Raw genomic sequence first — 22,759 nt, forward strand, 5'->3', positions numbered from 1 at the left:
CATTCCCTTACAAGGCCTAAGCTGACTTTTAACAACAATTCAAGGATACATAAAGCGAACAAGACTTAACTAATAAAATATTTCCTGGTAAACTGCTCAGTAGTGTGAACTGAACACACAGAGAGCGCCAGAACAAAGCTGCAAGGGGTATATATATAAAATAAGAATATGTTCCCACAGCAAAATAAAAATAAAAACTAGTTTATTTTAATATGATAATAAAGGATATAGAATGTATTTATTAATAAAGTAAAAACTTCATGCAAGTGGATTGCCAACAATACAAAGTATTGTAAACGTGCAGCGAGTGCTCAAATCAGCATATACAGAGAGACACAGATGTTATAATTGCTCAGAGAAAATTAAGGAACCAAAATTAGTCCAGCTCTGGTAAAAATGAAAGGTCTTCAATTGGATAAGGTCTTATTGCAGCAGTAACCAGCTGGTTTACCAAATCCTCAGTTAATAAGGGAGAGTACTGATTCTCAAACTTCAGTTATGCATTAGTAAATACTAAATCCACAATATGAGGTTCTGTTCAGTTAAATCTCGGTACATTCACAAACCAGGCTCTAGTATGTAGCTCTAACTTGCATACACACATATAAATTACCATCCATAAATCAGGACTAAGAGGGATGGCTGTGGGGACTATCATCTGTGTATTCCAGTGAACACACAAATCTGTGAATTAGCAGCTCCACCATTTTGTGAGTGACAGCAATCTCACTCCATGATAGTGCTGAATCTGCAGCTAACCACAGGATGTGATGCATACCATGTCTGTATTGCGCAAGGAACACGTCCATTAAGGTTTCTGCCTTAATCGTCGTAATTTCATGGCTTTTTGTTTGAGTTGAAGAGTTTCAATAGTTTTCTCACATTGTAGACTGTGTATAAGGAACCTTATTCGGACATGTTAAACTGTAAGGTTTTTTTGTCTATGGAATATATATGTAAATAAATAAATATATGTATGTGTATATATATATATATATATACATATACATATATACACACCAATTAGCCACAACATTAAAACCACATGCTCAATATGGTGTAGGTCCCCCCTCATGCAGCCAAATCAGCTCTGACCCATCAAGGCATGGACTCCACAAGTCCTCTGAACGTGTCCTGTGGTATCTGGTACCAAGATGTTAGCCACAGATACTTGAACTCCTGTAAATTGCAAGGTGGGGCCCATAGCGCTGACTTGTTTTTCCAGCACATCCCACAGATGCTTGATCGGATTGAGATCTGGGGACTTTGGAGACCATGTTAATATCTTAAACTCTTTGTCATGTTCCTCAAACCACTCCTGAGCAATATTTACAGTGTGGCAGTAAATCTTGGTTGAGATAAATCATAATATGTAAGCTTTTATAATATATTATATTGATATGAGTGTATTATATTATGCTTGTAAGACTATATGTAACTCTTATCATTTTAATTAAAGAAAATTATCAATATTTTTAATAATTTCTCCTTCAACCCCAAGCAGCAGAGCAGTGGGGATGTCCTAGTGCATTACTCTCAAAATACCAAGGTTGGAGCACTAATCTTGTCCCTACCTAGTACACAAACAAGTGACTCTAATGATTAATGTAACTGTCTATACAAGTGTTGAAGTCACCTAACAGTTTTAGTATATCCTATAACTTGCTATACATATTTTGAAATAATTTGGAACAATATGTAAGACTGCTGGACTATTACTATTACTATTTACTGTTATTGCATTTTTTTGTTAAACATATTTTGTCAAGACTTGCTAAATATTCACATAAAACAAACGTCCAATAGTTTATGAACTGTTATAGTATTTTGGGAGACTGCAATTACAGTTTGCTGGCAGTTATAACTGACAAACAACATATTCAAATGACCAAACCATTATACATATAAAATAGGATATAGAATAATTTTGACTTACATTTTAACAGATAATTAAAATATAAAAGTTGCTAATGTTGTCTTCAGTAAAACCACATCCTCTTCTTAAATCAAAACCAGTAAGTCATCTCTAACCGACTTGTAGCATCACCTAAACTGCTGGTTTCTAGGCAACCTCACGCTATGTTCTAAACTGTTAAAAATCCAACATGGATGATACTTACTAGTTAAAGAGACAGCATTAAAGGCAATAATCTTAAAACACTTTGGGGGACATTTAAACTCAGACAGTGCAGCGGTAATGGACACTAAAGGTGTTTCCTATGTTTTGTTGTCATGTGACTGCTTTTCCTCCTGGTTTTAGGCTTCTGCACGTGGCATTGTGCAGCTAGGTGTCATCTTTGTAAATGAGTAACTACTCTGGATGATGTGGGAATTGAGGTGTTCCAAATGTATAGAGATGTGTTCACAACTGTGCAATTGTCTAGGACCAAAATCACAAAATAGGGATAGTCTTACAAGAGGTCGAGATAGGGCAATCTTTCCTTACTTTGCACAGCTGTGCATAGCTTTTCCTTGTGAAGAAAACATTAACTACTACTTGTAATGGGGCGCATGTTGCATAAGTAGATAGAATGTTTATTTGCATGCCTGGATGTGAAGCGTGTGCTAAAATTTTCATGTGCTATCCTATTATACATGACCCCATAAATTATGATTGTCAGGCGCTACAGAATGTGTGGGGCCTTATAAATAAACAATGATGATGATGAAATGCACCTCTGGATTTAGTGTCTAGTCATTTAAACTACTCTAATAATCTTCTTTGCAGGTGCTGAATTTGCAGATGAAGTTTGCATTTTACAATCATTTCCCAAAATTATAATAAATTATCAAATTATATAAATGTAACTAACTAGTGCTAGCATTAACGTTTATTGATATGGAATTAAAATAAATAAGTATACACTTTGCAAGTTTTAGTAACATCAGAAACTGAATACTGATCAATGTGGCCTACATAATTTGTTCATGTAATGATTATGATGAATATTTGAGGATCCATTTGTTAATAGGTGAAAAACCTTAGATCCGATGAAAATGTTAGTTTTCACCAGATTTAATGATTCTCCTTATTTACCAATGCCCATGGCCGGTGAAGACTATCGCAGTCAGTAGCATGCAAAGCTTATTTATCATGGACAGCGGCTAGCCTCCTATAGATACCTCCATCTCAGGATGATGATAGCCGGGGGTCAGCAAGGGAAACATGTTTTATTATTAAAATAAAGCAGTTTTTCCTTTTTTAAAAAAAAAATAAAGCTTATTTTATTGTATTACATTTTTTTCAATATGTTTTTTGGCAGTTTGTTTGATTGAATCTGAAACTGGAAGACCAAATTTTGGTTTCCGGTTCTAGTGCACATGGACGAGTTGGCACGCTGGCTGATGCATGCACAGAGGACCCTGCATTGGGCTGCTGAGCGGTAAGACTCCTCTTACCGCTGCCAGCCAGTATCGCAATACCCAGCTGCCCCAGTGATATTTTATTAATAAATTGGGCGTCTGAAGATTTTGTTATTGCTCCAATAGGCAATGATAAAAAATCTTCTAAATACCTGGGTCTTGATACATAGACCCCTTGGTTTTTTATCTATTGTGTACCACAATTTCTAATGTTAAAATTAATGTTTTCTTTAGCGATGTCCACTTTTCTGTTGCAACAATAGCAGCAATAAGCATATTATAGGTTTTGCTAGTATGAACATATATTTTTATATTTTCCATTAAGATTTGAATGATATAAAACTACATAGGTTATTTTTGTCCAGAAGTAATTCATATTCATAATTCTACATATGAATTGGTATGAGCTGCCAAGGTTTAAGAAAGAAATGTAATTATTATTATAGTAACCATATGTCAGCGATATTTCTTGAGTGGTCAGTGATCAGATAAGGTGTATCAGATTAATACTATTGTCGAAGTCATATAATTGGATGAACGAAAGTATATTGGTTAATATTGTTTTATTGGTCGATTGCACTCAGTATGCCACGCTACACGTGGCATACGGCGATCGCATGGGGAAATACGCACGTACACACTCGCATTACAACATTTAGTTATTTATATAATTCATTATTCATATTGGTTCCGTTAAACAGTAATTTATAAGCAGATAGTATTTAGTTTATTATTAGTTTATATATTATGATTATATGTACACTTCAGTGTTATTTAAGGTTCAGGTTATAGGAAATGTGTCATGTCTGATATCATTTTATTCCCCTATTCATCAGCAGCTGTCCGGTTCCATCGCCAAAGAGATCGCATATTGCATACTCTAGTTATTGATGTTAGGCAATATCTTGTCAGATTGATATCAGACTGTAAAATGCTAATGGACTAGTTGTAACTGGTTTCTGGGCGGGAGAATCATCTGGAATGTTGACCTCAGCCTTTGAGGGGGTTGTTTGAACTAGCCTATGTTCTGTTTACCCTGGACCCACCCGAAGTCTGGACCTATAGATGCAAGCCACGTCATCTGCATTGTTCTCTCTGTAACACTGAATGTATATAATCATAGCTGCGCTCCCACTAGCTTCAGTGTACTCTGACCAGAATGTTCAAGGGTGAACTACTGTTCACTGGTGCCCGTGGTAGTGCAGCGGTATGTATGTATCTTTTGGTATTGGCTGTACTGTACTGTATTATATAATAATAATGTATTGAATTGTTAAACTCTGCATCTGCTAAAATAAATCACTTTGTGCGTTAGAAACACAATACAATCGCCTATGCAATGCTTATTTGAAAACGATAGAATTACTTTAATACTATAGAAACACACTTTGTCAGCGCACAGCAGAGGCTGGCAATCCGGAACTGCAGGCAGAGCCTGGAGACTCAGAACTGGAGGCAGAGGCTGGCACCTCGGAACTAGATGGCACCTCAAAACTGGAGGCAGAGCCTGGAGACTCAGAACTGGAGACAGAGGCTGGCACCTCGGAACTGGATGGCACCTCAGAACAGGAAGCAGAGGATGGTACCTCCGAACTGGAGGCAGAGATTTTCACCTCAGAACTGGAGGCAGAGGCTGGCACCTCGAAACTAGATGGCACCTCGAAACTGGAGGCAGAACCTGGAGACTCAGAAATGGAGACCGAGGCTGGCACCTCGGAACTGGATGGCACCTCAGAACAGGAAGCAGAGGATGGTACCTCTGAACTGGAGGCAGAGATTTTCACCTCAGAACTGGAGGCAGAGACTGGCACCTCTGGACAGGTGACAGGAGCTGGAACAGACGGCCAAAACTGGCACCTCGAGACAAGCGGCCCAGAACTAACACCTCGGGACAAGCGGCCCGGAACTGGCACCTCTGGACTGGCAGCAGAGACTGGCATCTTGAGACAGGCAGCTGGAACTGGCACCTCTGAACTGGTGGCCCAAACTGGCATCTTGAGACAGGCGACTGGAACTGGCACCTATGGACAGGCGGAAGAGACTGGCGCCTCGAGACAGGCAGCTGGAACTGGCACCTCTGGACTGCCGGACTAAACTTGCACCTCTGGGAGGCGGCTGGAACTGGCGCCTCTGGACAGGCGGCTGGAACTGGTGCCTCTGGACAGGCGGCTGGAACTGGCGCCTCAGGACAGGCATCTAGAACTGGCGCCTCAGGACAGACGGCTGGAATTGGCGGGCTAGGCTTCAACCCAGGGAACAAAACAGTCTGTAATGTGGGAACGGGAATAGCAGTGCAAACAAATTCAGAATGAGGTAGGGAATAAACAGAGCATGGTTCTGTAGGCTGTCGTGGTCTGCGGAGAGGACAGACTAATAAAAAGTGTATATTACTGGCACAGTAGAGACTTAATTTATTAGGTCTCCTGTGCCGCCGCTTCTCTTGGACCACCTGTGAACCTAGAGTTTGTTACACCATAGTTCTTGGTAAACAGTAAATTTGTAGTAGCACTATTAAGAGACAATGTTTGCACTGATTTAGCAGCAGAGAAGGTTGGATGAGGCAAATCAACAGCATCAGAACTGGGATAGGCAAAATCTGACAGTCTCCGGAGTGGGTCCATAAGTAAGGCAGAAAATTGAGCCAACTGAGAGTGTAGTAAAATTATGTCTGCTTGTAGAGTCTGCAGCAAAGGTAGTTCAGTAATTTGTGAGGCAGACATATTGCAAGAGGAAACAAATGAAAAACAATTGCAGAAAGAGTCCCAATATAAAATTTGAAGCACGATCTTTCACACGGGTCCAAAGCTGTCTTTTTGGCTGGTCATATTGTCACGCCTCAATGTAAATCACAGGTATGGAGCTTGGGATGTGATCAAGAATATAGGTCTTTATTGAGTAAAATACAGATAAATAGTACGAACCAAATAATGCTGAAAATGCACAGGAATATCTGAGATGACTGGATAATGGTTGCAAGGAATACTGCGGATATAGGTGAAATAGTTAGATGAAGAGAGATCAGGAGTAGTGATGTGGAGTCCAAGAGCACAGGCAGGGCCTGATCAACCAATAAGCTGATTAGACTGCAGCCTAGGTCGCTGCAACCTGGGGGATGCAGTGACGGCAGCATTTAAAATTTTTGTTTACATTTTTTTTTTAAATTGATTTTGCACCTCTCCGCCATGCTGTCACTTCCTCCTACTCCTCCATGCTGCAGCTCCCTCCCCCTTCTCCTCTCCTCACCTCTGCTCCTCCCCCTGCTTTCTGACTGTCGGGCGTGATGTCATCATCCCGTCCCGACAGTGTCAGTGAGCTGTGGTGAGAGAAACTCACTGCCGACAGGAGAGAAGAGAAGAAGCCAGGTAAGTAAAGGTTTGTGTATATGCAGGGACATAGTGTTCTGCAGGGGGAGAGTGTAGTGAGGTGAGGTGTGTGCTGAAGGGGGACATTGTGTGTTGAGGGGGGCAGTATGTGCTGAAGGGGGACATTGTGTGCTGTGCGAAGGTAGTGTGTGCTAAGGGGGGATTTTGTGTGCTGAGGAGGGGGGACATTGTGTGCTGAGGGGGATAGTGTGTGCTGAAGGGGGAACATTGTGTGCTGGGAGGATAGTGTGTGCTGAAGGGGGAACATTGTGTGCTGGGAAGATAGTGTGTGCTGAAGGGGAACATTGTGTGTTAAGGGGGGGTAGTGTGTGCTGAAGGGGGACATTGTGTGTTAAGGGGGGTAGTATGTGCTGAAGGGGGACATTGTGTGCTGAGGGGGGGTAGTGTGTGCTGAAGGGGGGGACATTGTGTGCTGGGATGTAGTGTGTGCTGAAGGGGGACATTGTGTGTTGAGGGGGGGTAATGTGTACTGAAGGAGGACATTGTGTGCTTTAGGGGGGACATTGTGTGCTGAAGGGTGGACATTGTGTGCTGGAGGGGAGACATTGTGTGCTGGGGGTAGTGTGTGCTGGAGGGGAGACATTGTGTGCTGGGGGTAGTGTGTGCTGGAGGGGAGACATTGTGTGCTGGGGGTAGTGTGTGCTGGAGGGGAGACATTGTGTGCTGGGGTAGTGTGTGCTGGAGGGGAGACATTGTGTGCTGGGGGTAGTGTGTGCTGAAGGGTGGACATTGTGTGCTGGAGGGGAGACATTGTGTGTTGGGGTAGTGTGTGCTGGAGGGGACACATTGTGTGCTGGGGGTAGTGTGTGCTGGAGGGGACACATTGTGTGCTGGGGGTAGTGTGTGCTGAAGGGGGACATTGTGTGCTGGGGTAGTGTGTGCTGAAGGGGGACATTGTGTGCTGGGGTAGTGTGTGTTGAAGGGGGGCATTGCGTGCTGAGGGGGAGGGGGTAGTGTGTGCTGGAGGGGAGACATTGTGTGCTGGGGTAGTGTGTGCCGAAGGGGGACATTGCGTGCTGAGGGGGAGGGGGTAGTGTGTGCTGAAGGGGGACATTGTGTGTTGAGGAGGGGTAGTGTGTACTGAAGGGGAACATTGTGTGCTGGGGGGTGGTGTGTGCTGAAGGGGGACATTGTGTGCTTTAGGGGGGACATTGTGTGTTGAGGAGGGACATTGTGTGCTGAGAAGGGGGTATTGTGTGCTGGAGGGGAGACATTGTGTGCTGGGGGTAGTGTGTGCTGGAGGGGAGACATTGTGTGCTGGGGGTAGTGTGTGCTGGAGGGGAGACATTGTGTGCTGGGGTAGTGTGTGCTGGAGGGGAGACATTGTGTGCTGGGGGTAGTGTGTGCTGAAGGGTGGACATTGTGTGCTGGAGGGGAGACATTGTGTGTTGGGGGTAGTGTGTGCTGGAGGGGACACATTGTGTGCTGGGGGTAGTGTGTGCTGGAGGGGACACATTGTGTGCTGGGGGTAGTGTGTGCTGAAGGGGGACATTGTGTGCTGGGGTAGTGTGTGCTGAAGGGGGACATTGTGTGCTGGGGTAGTGTGTGTTGAAGGGGGGCATTGCGTGCTGAGGGGGAGGGGGTAGTGTGTGCTGGAGGGGAGACATTGTGTGCTGGGGTAGTGTGTGCCGAAGGGGGACATTGCGTGCTGAGGGGGAGGGGGTAGTGTGTGCTGAAGGGGGACATTGTGTGTTGAGGAGGGGTAGTGTGTACTGAAGGGGAACATTGTGTGCTGGGGGGTGGTGTGTGCTGAAGGGGGACATTGTGTGCTTTAGGGGGGACATTGTGTGTTGAGGAGGGACATTGTGTGCTGAGAAGGGGGTATTGTGTGCTGAGGGGGGACATTGTATAGTGAAGGGGGGGCAGTGTGTGCTGAAGGAGGTGCAATGTGTGTTGAAGGGGGGGCAGAGTGTGATAAAGTACACAGTATATTGAAGGGGGCAGTGTGATAATGGGTACGGTGACCTAATTGCCAGGGGAAAGAGCAAGTGAAAGGTATGTGGGGGGAGTTAAGGTGGATGATGTATTGTCTGGGGGAAGGATAGGAGATGAAATAACTTGGAAAGCGGGTGATGAAATTGCCAGGGGAGTCATGAAGGCCGCTAGTGATTGAGAAAATGTCTGCTGGGGCTTATGATCTCTGTATTGTGTGGTGTTTATGACGATGCTCTCTAAAGTGCCTAACCATTGAGTGTTTGTAATGTTTGCAAAACAGAAAAGGTTCAAAACAGAACCCCAACTTTCCAGAAGACAGCTAAATGACAACAAACCTTAGAGAAAAAGCAAGAAAGAACAGGTAAGAGAATCTATCTAAATTTGTTTGCTGGAGAATACGCCCAAATTTTCCTTTAATGATTTGAGGGGGAGGGGGGAGCACTATGGCTGCATTAGCCTAGGACAGCCAGAATCCTTAATTAGGCCCTGAGCACAGGAGAACCAGGAGACAAACCAAAGGGGAGGGCAACAAAACAACAATGACCAGCACAGGAGAGGGAGAGAGGCAGGTATAAGTAGGGAACATCCAGGTGCAGGAGATAATTAGTGACACAGGTTAACCCCTAGTAATAACAAAGAAAAAAGGCACCATAGCAGCACCTCTGGTAAACAGAAGTATTGCCAGATAAACATAATAAAACAAGTCCAAGGCAGGAGCTGCCAATGCAAAGTAGCATGCAATGCAGAAGGCTGCAGGCAGATCTTGACACATTCAAAATGTATTATGTGCCTAATCTTTGAATTTTGTAGCATGGGTGCAGGCCATCTTCATCTCTCAGCATCTTCATTTATTTATATAGTGGCAAGGTTAGGAAAGCCCTGCTTTTGGCTACCGATGAATGGTCTGGCAATGTATTGTGTGCTTAATCTTTGAATTTTTGTAGCATTAGTGCAGGCCACATTTGTGTCTCAGCATCTTCATTTATTTTTATAATGACAGCAAGTTAAGTAGCTGTTTACAATTGGGTATCTACTTGTCTAAATATCTACTGATGCCTCTGTCCATCTCTATGATGCATGCTGTATAATTTTCAAAACTAAGTGCGTGCGTAGCGCTTCACCACTTTTATCTCTTGCACCTTACACTATTTGTTTTTGCTGTTTAACTCATCTAATGGGCTTGCTTCATTTTGTGTCATGGCAGATGACATATTTTTTTGCAGCCATTGCAATGTTCTACATGTCGTCGCCGTATGTCGAAAATGCCCAGAAAAAACCCTCACAGACAAATATCCTTTTTTAAAATATAGATTTCACTGAATGATCCTTTCAAAATGGACAAATAAGGAAAAAAAGAAAAGATTATAATATATATAGCATATATATATAATATATATAAAATATATATTTAGAATATTTTGGGGTGTGCAGCTGCGTGCTGACCCTCACAATCACCCATTTTTTTAAAAAATATTTCACTGACCCTTCTAAAATTGACAAGAAATAAAAATACAAAAATAGAAAAGATTATAATATACGGTTTTTCTCCAAGAAATAAATATACTAGTTAGTTCAGAATGATATCTATCTAACTCAGTCTGTATATACTGTCTAGTACTATTATATATATGCAATGCACTGACAACAACCAGTAGCCACTAGTCCGTGTAAAGTGCTTTTAAGATTGAAATTAAAAGCAATTGATCAGCAATTTATTCTAGCTGACTAATCTCTACATAACTGCTTTACAATAATGACAGGATTCTATTGCTTTCCTATGTCCCTGGTTCACCCTGAATGCTATTTTCTGAGCAGAGCACCGCAGCTAACCTTCTCCCTACATGCTATCTATTCTAAACTGACAATTGAGAAAACTAGAGAGAACTATATATACAGAAGTTAGCGATCGAAATCTCGTTTTGCAAAAATAAATTGCCAGAAATTACGTTTCGCTTCATTTTTAGATCCGAGTTTTACTCGGATTCCCAAAGTCAGATTTTGACGGATTTCACATACTCCGAACCGCTCATCTCTAATATATAAGTTCTGTATTATATATAATGTTATATATAATGTGTGTGTTTCTGTGTTTGTTTGCTCATGCATACACAGAACGAAGGAGACAAGCAGTGACAATTTCCACTTTGGGCAACTGTCGCCAGGCAGCTCAGTGACGCTCAGCTGCGTCTTCAAAAGTAAAAAAAAAATACAGTTATTGTTGCAGTAATATCTATTTTAATAAATAGGCCCTAAGATCTGTCATTAAATTATATTGAGCTGATATAAAGCAAATAACTGTTTTTTGTTTCCATACAAGGTACAAATTGTATGTGTATGTGAATTGATCACATGACATGTAATGGCTGATGTACTCTAATATGTTATGATAAATAATGATAAGCACTGATTTTATGGAAAAAATCCTGTTAGGATACATTTGTGAATATTGATATATGCTGGTTATGAACCAAAAACAGGAAGAGTTAATATTAAATAATATTCAATAATAGTTAAGCTAACATACTAGACAGATACTGTCCTGCTTCCCCGTGATCCCCTGGCAAAAGTAACCAACCTGGAGAATGGGAAGTAATTTACAGGATTTACCCCCTCTTGCTATTGAAACAGAACAAGTGCTAAGTTATTTGGGCCCTTGGTCTGATGCCTGGGGGCTAATTTAACTATATGATATATTTCTTGACTATAGTAATTTATCTTGCTTTGACAACCGAACCTGCTCCAATAGAACAGAATAAAACTCTCCTCCTAAAAAATGGCTTATTTTATGTGACTGTGAACTATATTATCGCTGTCCATTTCATTATCAATGTGCATTGTATTCCATTGAAGTTCAACAACTATACTGCAATTTCATTTTAGCTTTTTTGCACAATTCGTCTGTCAACTCAAGTTAGGCTTGGTACACACTATACAAAATTTCTCCCGATGCGATATCCTTAACGATTTTACCAGCGATTTAAAAAAATAAATGAAAAAAATCAACATGCCCATTCATGTGTACATACTATAGACATGTTATATGATTTTCCTTCAAATCTGTGCTCTTCATCTGTCATAACCATCAGCTGAAAAGATGGTGACTCTGCACACTCTATAGAGATCTATGGACACTCCAGTCGTGAGTGCATACACTCTGCAGGAATAGAACGACATTGTTCCATCGTTGAACGACATTTTTAGTTCAGTTTAAAAATGAAATCATACAATGTGCTTTGGAACGTGTTGGAGCATACACACAATGTCGTGCCAAGCACTCGTTTATCTTGTGATTGGCCCAATAATCGTCTGAAAACCCTGTAGTGTGTACCCCAGTCTTAGCAGGGCCCAATGTTGTGTAGACTGTGATACACTGTATTGCAGGTTTTTAAAAGGCAACAGTAACCTTCATACATGTTTTTGGGTAGCTCACTGAAAAAAATACCTATTGTGAAAATAACAACAAAAAGTTAGATATGTAACCATGTTTTTACACAAGAGTCAAACAGAAAGTAATTGGTTAACATAGCTACTAGAGCACTTTCATTGTGATTATGTGCCAAAAGCAGGAAGTATTAAATTTGGCTTTGGGTTTAAATGTATGGGAAAGCAGCCAATAAGTATGAACTGCGTGTTTATCTTTGTATGTTTTTTTCATTGTTCCTGCTGAACCTGACTTGGAGCCATCAGAAACGGATAGTAGTTCTTAGTTATCAAATTACATTTGGAGTCTGAAACGTATGGAGTTTAAACTCCTGAGAAAATCGCAGCTGCGCAATTTTACTGTTACTACCTTAAAAATATATGCTCAGTTTTGAAAAAAATGAGCAGATATTTCATTAAAAATATATGCGCAAAGTGTCTCTGGAATGCCTGCGAGGCGCTTCGCTTTGAATTAAATTCCCACCTTTATATGTAAACATGTATATCTTCTGAGTTTACCTATCTAAGAGAGACAATGATAATGCTTCCAATCCAACTTATTTCTCTGTTGTACCTATTGTCCTCTTGACATGTTAAATATTTCTCAAACAATGGGCCTGATTCATTAAGGAAAGTAAAGTGAAAAAAATGAGCAACTTTTCACCTGGACAAAACCATGTTGCATTGGAAACGGAGGTAAATGTAAAATTTGGGGAAAGATTTATAATTGGGGTAGAGAATGTCCTAGACCTAGATAAACTTTAAATTTCAGTGGAAAAATAAAGCTATTAATTATTTGTGTGCTACATGAAAAAACAACCAGTATTTAACTTATGTGCAAAATAATAAACTAATTTGGATCCCTTGTATTGTAACATGGCTTTATCCAGGAGAAAACTTACTCATTGTTTTACCTTACTTTCCTTAATGAATCAGGCCCATATGTGTAAACTTAAATACTTATGCATCCCAAGGGCATAGCAAAAGTGCATCATCACGCTCTTAGGGGGTCTATTTATCAGAGATAAGCCCTAAATCCAGCGAAAACTGCATGTATTTAAGAAAATTAAATTTAAATATGTGTAAATTACATTTATTTGAAATTACATTTATTTGAAATACAGAAAGCCATAATATCCCTTACATTCATGAATTATATGAAATGCAGACTCTACAATGCTCAGTGGTCGACCTTACCATTTAGGGGTTCTATTTATTATATGGAGAAAAGATCTGGAAAAAACTGGAGTGTTTGCCACATTTAGGGCTTCTTCCCATTACACAGAGGCCCTGGGACTGTGAATACTGTCGCTGAAAAAGCTTCCCCATTCTTTTTAACATGAACGACCACCATATACCGCCACTGCCCTTCTATCATTATTACCATCTCCGTATGCCACTGGGCTGGAGCAATGGGCCCCTTAATGTTCTGGTCTATTATAATTTGCCAGTCCATCAAATATTAGAAGTTAATCCTCAGTTCTGGCTTGTTGCTCCTTGCTTCCTGTCTTTGTGTTTAGACTTTCATATCTGCACCAGGAGTTATGGAAAGAGCACGTAGGCCAATGGACAACAAAATTGCATAGGCTGCAGGTTATGTCTTGTATAATCACCTTACCATTTTTTTTTCAATTATCTTTTGTTAAATTCCTATTATTTAATGACAATTTTTTTAATCTATAGGCCTCTAATTTTCTGCTAGCACTGGGGGAAACATGCCTGAATGCACAAAATAGTCCATGGTTTATTTTTTTCCAATCTGAAAGAGGTCTTAGCCTATAGCACTGGACCATGATGCAGGGCAGTCTTAACAACATTATGGGCCCCCGGGCAAAGCAGTGCACTGGGGCCCTTGGATATAGATATAGAAATAGATATATAGATGTATACAGATACAGATATAGATATATAGAGATAGATGGATGTACTTGCTCAGTGACCCTTGAAGGTTTTTTTTGCAGGTTTTTTTCTTCTGCAGGATTATTTATTCTCATTAAGAGCGGTGCCTATGGGGCCCCCTTGCCTCAGGGGCCCCCGGGCGGCTGCCCATCATGCCCAATGGAAAAGATGGCCCTGCCATGATGGAGAGGTGGTAGTGGTTGTGATGTTTATTTACTGACTGCTTCTGTCTCACCTGTTTCACCTTGTCTACACTGTTCTGTAGCCTTAGCCACCTTGTCCTGTACCAGAGACCTTCATTTGTTCTGTCTTGTGTCAGTAGTTATATTGCCATGCCTTATCCCACCGCTCCATTATATATGACTATTCTAACTCCAGGCTGCCCTCATGTGTGCTGATTATTATTAATTACAATCGTCTACAAACAAAAAACACTATTTCAGTGACCTTAACAATATGATGAAAACAAAACTATATTCTAAGAGATAATGAAGGTAAAAAAAAGGTTTATACGTTATTTTATATTATATTTCAAAGTATATGGTTATTGTGTAGAAGTACATATAGTGGAAATAAAGCAAAATGAAAATTCCTATACCACAAAAATCAATGTAAGAGGAACCTTTATAAAATAGAAAAATGGGCGAAGTGCTGCTATAATGACAGTAAAATTTGCAGAGAGCAAATAAAATTCTAGGAAGATGGAAATACTGTACTCTGATTGTCTATTGTGAGAGAACAGATTATCTATGACAGCTTTAAATGGCTAAAAATAGTTTCCCAATTAGCTCATTTACTTTGTAAATTGCGCAGCCAAGGTAGAGCCGCACCTATGTTAGTAACGACATACAGATTTGTGAGGAAACGTAGGAAAAAAAACACCTTACGTATGTGATTTTGACCTTTCTAAATGTCAATTGACTGTAGTGCATTCCAAGTTTAGATTTTTTTGAGAAAATAAAAATCATTAATCATTTACTAAAATTCTTTAACTGTTCAGCCTTTGAGTTAAACCTGTTCAACATGGTTAGAGTCACATCAAAGTCTGTGAATGACACTGACAGAAACCTTGTTCATAGATTAACTTCTGCATGGCATTGAGAATAAAAGGTAAACTCCTCCCTATCCTCAAATATTATTGTGATTGATTGCAACTATGAAATTGGGCAGCAATGTTATTTTGGTTGCATTTTAACTGTAGTCATAGTGATATTAAAGAAACTTTAACGTTAATTCCATATATGTGTGTCTTCTGCCCAGCTTTATGGCAGTAGTCAACTGGCATTACAATGCATGCTTTTATTTGCATGAAATACCTCTGCACATGCTTAGAACACATGGATGCAATTCATGTCGTAAGGCAAATGACACGTATTATTGCCTACGGTGGGAACAGGGAAGGAAAGGGGCTGATGAACGCAGGCAATGTTTATTTCTATTTTGTCTAGGGCTTATTTTCCCTCTCAACTTCTCTGCTCCCTCTTCTCCACTGCATGCCCACCTCTATCTCACCTCTTCAACCTGTCTCTCTCCACTGGCACATTTCCATCCTCCTTTAAGCGCTCATCTCACCTATTCTAAAGAAACCATCTCTTGATCCAGCCTCTCTCTCAAACTACTGACCTATTTGTCTCCTTCCCTTTGCCTCCAAACTACTTGAGCGATTAGTGTACAAATGCCTGTCTCCCTTTCTCTCTTCTCATTCCATTCTCACTTCCTTGGTGTCACACTTGACTCCACCCTCTGCTTTATTGAACATTGCCAGAATACGCCCTTTTCTTACTCATCATGCTACCAAAACTCTTCTCCATTCCCTCATCATCTCCCGTCTTGACTATTGCAACCTCCTGCTATTTGGCATTCCTGACACCCATATATCCACACTTCAATCGATCCTAAATGCTGCTGCAAGACTGATCTTCCTCTCTCACTGCTCCACATCTGCTGCACCATTTTGCAAATCCCTACACATCCCTCCATGTGTCCTGCAGAATCAAATTCAAATTACTCATCCTTACATACAAAGCCCTCAACAACACCCCTGCATACATCTCAAATCTCATATCAAAATATTCTGCCTTCCGCCCTCTTAAATCTACCTCTGACCTGAGACTTGTCTCATCTCTGGTAACCACCTCTCACTCTCGCCTATAAGACTTCTCCCGTTCTGCTCACAACTTATGAAATGCCCTACCACGCTCAATCAGTTTCCCACAGCCTTCAAATTTTTAGACACTCTTTGAAAACCCATCTCATTTTTAGAGGTGACCTTATCCCTGATACCACTGTTCACATGTTGATGTAGCTGATTTAAGTTCTGGGTTTCTCTTAAGTATGTGTTTTTTTAGCTGTATCATTTGCACCAGCTACAAGGCAGGTATAAGTGCCAACTGATTGTGATGACTGGCATAGTCTTTGTTTCATAAACCATGTTTTAAAAACCATATGTATGCGTGCCACTAGATAGCACAAAACATGTGTAGGTAAGTAAGAGAAACTATAAAAACAAATTGTATATACAGTACACACTAAGAACATCCTGATTTATATATTTAATGTAAAAAAAACAAAAAAAATATTTTTAAAAAACACATTTTTATTAATGATTATAGTGTTATGAGTTAAAATTTCTTTTATAATTTTTTTAATTGTCTTGCTTTCTGATAGGAATTAATAAAGTGCACATATGCATGTACATATCCTGCAGTCTGTTCTGTCTGTTAATATAAGAAAGGCAGAGTGTACTTCAAATGGAAATGTATTTTGAGATCCACTTGGATTTGAATATGGGTACATGTATAGTCAAATTTGGAGCTCATTTTAAAAAAGTATCTTGTTTGTGGTTAAAGATGAATTAGGCCCTGAATGCAAGGTTGTATGTAAAACATACATACATATTATGTTAAAAAGCAAAGCTGGAATCCCACTATCAAAATTCTGCCCCTCCTTGGTCTGATTTGAATTGATTGAATTTGATCTAATTTAAACAGTTCCTAATACTATGCTTTTCAATCTAAGTTCCTAGAAGACCAAAAATATTAACATCCACATATCAGATTACCCTACTCCCGCCTATACTACCCACAGTAACACACCCTAACAACATTCTCAGGGATATATTTACTAAACTGTGGGTTTGAAAAAGTGGAGATGTTGCCTATAATAACCAGTCAGATTGTAGCTGTGATTGTGTAGAATGTACTCAATAAATGATAACAAGGGCCTGATTCATTAAGGATCTTAAATGAAGAGGTATCTTATTTCAGTCTCCTGGACAAAACCATGTTACAATGCAAGGAGTGCAAACTAGTTTTCTGTTTTGCACATAAGTTAAATACTGACTGTTTTTTCATGTAGCACACAAATATTAACTTTAAATTTCAGTGTACAAATAAGCTATCAAGTATTTGTGTGCTACATGAAAAAACAATCAGTATTTAATTGAAATAAGATACCTCTTCATTTAAGATCCTTAATGAATGAGGCCCTAGAATCTGATTATTCGCTATAGGCAACATCTCCACTTTTTCAAACCCGCAGTTTAGCCAATATACACCTCAGTCTCCACTTTGAGCAACACTCGCTCCTATTGTATTAGTGGTGCCCTCTTCCAATTTGATTGTAAGCTCTTTCATGAGCAAGACCCTCACTATCTGCACTTATTTTGCCTACTTTGTATGTCCCTTTTTTATGTATGACCTATTTTCGCCAATGTACGGCACTGCAGAACAACGTGGCACCTTACAAGTCTATGGTAATAGTAATAATTATTATCATAGGTGGTAACTTCTCACCCAGAGATTTCATTATTGTTTTTCTGTACACGGAGCAATCAATGGCAGGTATTTACACCAGTGTTGTTAACACTCTGCTGGGATGGGGCTTAACATGACAGGCAATACTTTCATGATAAGCATTGTCTTCACAATTCACTGCCTAAATCTCTGGTTGAGAATATCCCACCTATGCATATCAGAGAGTGATTGGTTGGGCAACAACCTAGAGCTGATTTCTGACCCTTTTACAGCCTCCTTGAAAGATATCAGTTATTGAATATTGAGGTAAAAGTTGGCATGGCTTATAAAAACAATATTGAACTAAATATTGGCATTTAAAACAAATATCAAAAGGTTAAAAAAATCTAAAGGATTTAACAACAAAAACTCACAATGCTTTGGACTGCAAAATTACATTTTAGATTTGGTGATTTGACTAAAGACTCTCTCCACCACTTGATGATATTTTGGATTGACTCTTTGGTGGAAAATATAACTTATGCAAATTCATTTTGTCATGACTTTTTAATAGGAGTAACGAAGTGATTGCTTTTATTTGTTTTAGTTTGGACGGTCAGTGATGTTTATGTATAACTGCAAATTAAGGTAATGTGAAACTAATAATTTTTATGTTTCAAAATGAGCAACTAGAATAAAATAATCATCTGGGTGAACGCAAATGAATAACCCATTAAATACTTGTAGACTAAGATAGCTGTATCGATTTTAATCTTTAATTAACACCATACACATTCCAAATCTCTGGTGAAAATATAATAGCAATAACAATTTATTGCAGCAGACACAATTACATTCGAGATTAGCGTGGCACGTTGAAAACACAGCTGCTGATACAGATCATAAAATGTCCCTAGAGGACACAGGGCAATATTGAGGCACTTTCATATGGGATAGCTTATTAATACAAAACTGTTGGTATCATCATTAAGTAGGTTATGACAGTGCCGTACCGTAGATTGTTGGGGACCTGGGCCGGCTCATTGGAATGGGGCCCTTGTAAAATAAAAAAAGACTGGTTTCTATAATGTGTTAAATAAAAAAAATATATTTTATGAATGGACAGCCAATCACGATTTTGGCGCACTTAAATACATATCAACAATGGGAAAGGCACGTAAACTTTTTGTGATGTTAGTGTATTGTCGAGACAACTTGGTGAGTCACTGAGCAAGGGTGTCCAAACTAGTGAAACCACGAGTATCCAAACCCAGGAAATGATTAGCAAAATCAGCTGCTTTCAAACATAAATAAAACATACAGTCCAAATTCGCCTACTTGAATAAAAAGATTTTAAAGAGCTGTCTATTGGAGGCTCCATTTGGCTGGGGGTTTTGGAGGGTTTTAAGCTGCCTATACCAAGAGAGATTTGGGCAGGCTCTCCACGGAATCTAAAGCCAGCTTGGGAAATGCCTGAGGTAATGAAAGATAAAGTCTAACAGGAAATTCAGTTGGGGCTCCTATGTGGTACTTTTCCAACACATCCAAGGTGTGATATTGTCCCCCATTGGAGTGGTCCCCATAAAGAAAGAGGTATGTTTTTTTTAATTCAGCACCTGCCCCACTTGGCAGACGGTCAGTTAATGATGCTATTAGCACCCATAAATGGCAGGTAGTGTGCCAGTCATCTGAGGAGGCTTTGGAGATTGTTAAAAGCTATGGGGCGGGTGATTTGATGCCCCTGTTGCATCCTGAATCAATTTATGGGCTTTAAGATGATGGGTTCTATATAGACAAATGTTTGCCCATGTGTTGTGCTGTGTCATGATGGGGCAGGTTCCATAGGTTTTTGGTGTAATTATCTAGTGTTTGCGCAGGCGATCAATAATCAATAGGCCGTATCCCCTCCATTTATTAGATTAGGCATTGATTAGTCACCTTGTTTTAAAATGCTTGTGTCTTAACATTACTTTTAAAGCTTGGTATGTTCTTGGTGTGGACTTTATCGCGTTTTAACTGGGGTAGGTTTAGGGAATTTGCACCAGTTGCTAAAAGCATAGGGATGTCATGCCCTTCTTATGTTTGGCAGATTATTAAGCCGATATAGAAGGTCTGGCTAGGAGGGCATTGGCCCCTGACACCCTGAAGAGGTATAGGGAGGCCTGGAAGGAATAGGAGGAGTTCAGGATTGTGTTTCCCAATCGAGGTAACATGCAGGAGCCATGTATATTGGCTTTTGTTTTTTTCCATGGAGAGTTAAAGAGCCTCTATGGTATCAGTAATTGTTGCTTTCTTTTTAAAATTGCCTGATAGAGTTGATATTACTAAAGGTTTTCCAGTTAACAAGGCATTAAAAGGTTGGGCTGAGAATCTGTTGTCTAAGCTGATAGTGGCCTTTGAAGAGGTAGCGTCTGATCAGTATAAGGTGCATTTGTTTAAACTGGCATTTTATGTGGCTTACATAGGTGCCTTCAGGGTGAGCAAGTTGGTGGCAGAGTTTTGCTCCAGCATTGTATTCTGTGATATAATATTGTCATGAGTGTAATTTGGTTTGCATAATCCACACATCAAAAACAAATCAGGATGCTGGGTTACCCTGTCAAAGAGAGTGAACAGAACGGTTTACCTGGTATTTCCAGCATTGGAATATTTGGAAGTGATGTCAAATTCAGGACTTAACTGGCTGATACCTAGGAACAGAGAGGTTGAGGTTACCATAGCTTAAAAATTGGGCAAACTAGATGAGCCAACTGGTTTTTATCTTCAGGCAATTTCTATGTTTCTATGTCTATGTTTCTAACAACTAGAATTCCACCTACCCAATTCCTTAATGGCATCAATCGACCAGCCCGCCTCTGGAACTGCCATAGCAGCACCTTTTCTGAATGTAAGCACCATAGTCCCCTTGGTTAAGTCCCAACTTCTGGAGACACCTTTTACCAAAACCTCTCCCCCTTACTCTGATCATGTCTCTAGGTAGGGTTCTCTCTACCTATTGTCCCATGCCTGTCTATTGTCTAACTCCCTCATAAGTACATACTGTCATGTCTTTTGCTGCACTCTGTGTAAATCACCATAGCATTATTCACACTCATCTAAACTACTTATGTGTATTACCTCATCTATTCGTTATTTGTTTCTGTATCCGGCACTACGGAATATGTGGTGAATTCTAAGTAAATAACTAAATAATTGTATAAGTGAATGTATGCAGCATAAGAGATAGGGGTGAGTTAACTCACCAGTTGTTGAGGCACAGAAAGAATACAGTAGTAATAGGTAATAATAAAGAAGGGTGATAAAACAAATTGACACATTGCCTCTGTAGTGTAGATACATTAATACACCTAATACTGCAGAGCATTGTAAAAATTAGATTTCAGTTTTTGGCATTAATAAAATGAGATAGGGGGCATAGTAGGAGCATTTTTAGCATTAAACCATTTTTTTACTCTGCAAAAAAATAATATAAAAGAGTTGCCTGCATAGAGGAGGCTAAAGTCTAATTAGATAGGAGAAGACATACACAGATAGATATAGGGTCTGTTAATAGATGAAGGTACAATAAGTCAAGCTTTTCAACAGTGTAATTTTTATATGTTAGTTGTTTCAGGGATATAGTTATATTACTAAGTCTGCTATATACTTACATACAACATATATTTTACATCTGAAAACATCACTATAAAGCACTACAAGCATTACAATTTGATGTAATTGCCTAAGTTAGATGTACTATCATTTTACCCTCACAAGCTACAAATGAATATAGCAATATTCCACCAGGTTCACAGGTCCTATGGAGGCACATTTCCCCCTGATGTGTGGGGCGTCTATGCTCCCAGGCCAAATAGCAGTTTGCATTGCCTTCTACGGCTATTATTACACACATAGCTATGGGTTAAAATATCATGAATACTACATGTAAATGCAAAGTGTGATGTCATTCTTTTGCTGTAACAATACGTGAAAACTTTTACTCACTGACTAACTTAGAGAAACAGCATTTCTGGAAAAATACAGGTAACAAATTATAGTTTTTCAAAGAAAACCACAATAGTGAGTTTGTTGAGAGAGATATTTTCAACAACATGTAAACAGAGGGGCTTAACAAACCCAAGTAGTGTGAAAAGGTTGTTTTCAATTGTCTTACCCGGGTGAGCTCCTAAAAGATCAATTCAGCATATGTATTTTTCTGTCAGAACTTGCTGCCCTTTAAACAGATTCTCTGAACGTGAAGAAAGCAGGTTTCTTTGTTTTGTAACGCAGTAAAAATATTTCTCTCTTCCGGGTGTGATACTGATTCTACAGTACTTTGACACTACCTTGTCTGTCTGTGTCTGTGGATTTGAAGTTTCAAACTATCTGGCCTGAATGAGCAAATCAGCCTAAAAGTTTGAAGGCACTCAGTAAAGAAGGCTGTTGACATATTGTACCTGGAGGCAGCTGTTCTGGGTCATAGCAGGTTTTCTGTTTGTTGAAAGCCTTTGTAATAATCTCTCTGGAGGGCTGAATGAGCCATGGTAATATCTCTATGGAAACGACTGAAAGTTTAACCAGTGTTTAGAGATTACAGCGGGTGCTTTTACAATAGGCCTTGGACACACCTGTCTGTGAAAGCGACCTGGCAATAAAGGAAAGGATTTTTTGCATATTAAAGTGGCAGCGTTACAGCATTATGCGCTAAAGACATTTGTAGTACAATACAGTAAAAGCAGTAGGCTAAACAGTGTACAGCATGATAATCATATTTAACATATTGTAATTGAAGCTGTGATAGGGTCAGTCTAATTTTTAAGTGTGACCCTTTTCTCTCATAGTAATTAAAGCCGTGATAGGGTCAGTTTAATTTTTAAGTGTGACCCTTTTCTCTCATAGTAATTAAAGCCGTGATAGGGTCAGTTTAATTTTTAAATGTGACCCTTTTCTCTCATAGTAATTAAAGCCATGATAGGGTCAGTCTAATTGTGCAAGTGTGACCCTTTTCTCTCACACTATAACTGCTATTAGGGGCAATAGTAGTCA

At 39.7% G+C, this 22,759-nt stretch overlaps 1 long non-coding RNA gene across 2 annotated transcripts in view; it reads right to left on the reverse strand.

The window, feature by feature from the left end:
* LOC142140406 (uncharacterized) overlaps nt 1–22,325 on the reverse strand; it is a 46,698-nt gene extending 24,373 nt beyond the window's left edge. The window contains exons 1-2 of one of the 2 annotated variants that reach the window (XR_012688458.1): nt 21,888–22,325; nt 20,361–20,424 (exon numbers count right to left, since the gene is read on the reverse strand). This is a non-coding gene — a long non-coding RNA (uncharacterized LOC142140406). The remainder of the gene's footprint in view (nt 1–20,360; nt 20,425–21,887) is intronic. The other variant, XR_012688457.1, reaches the window with a different exon arrangement.
* Between the last annotated feature and the right edge of the window lie 434 nt (nt 22,326–22,759).

This window comes from Mixophyes fleayi, chromosome 2 (genome assembly GCF_038048845.1).
Source record: "Mixophyes fleayi isolate aMixFle1 chromosome 2, aMixFle1.hap1, whole genome shotgun sequence".
In the NCBI taxonomy this organism is placed as follows: Eukaryota; Metazoa; Chordata; class Amphibia; order Anura; family Limnodynastidae; genus Mixophyes; species Mixophyes fleayi.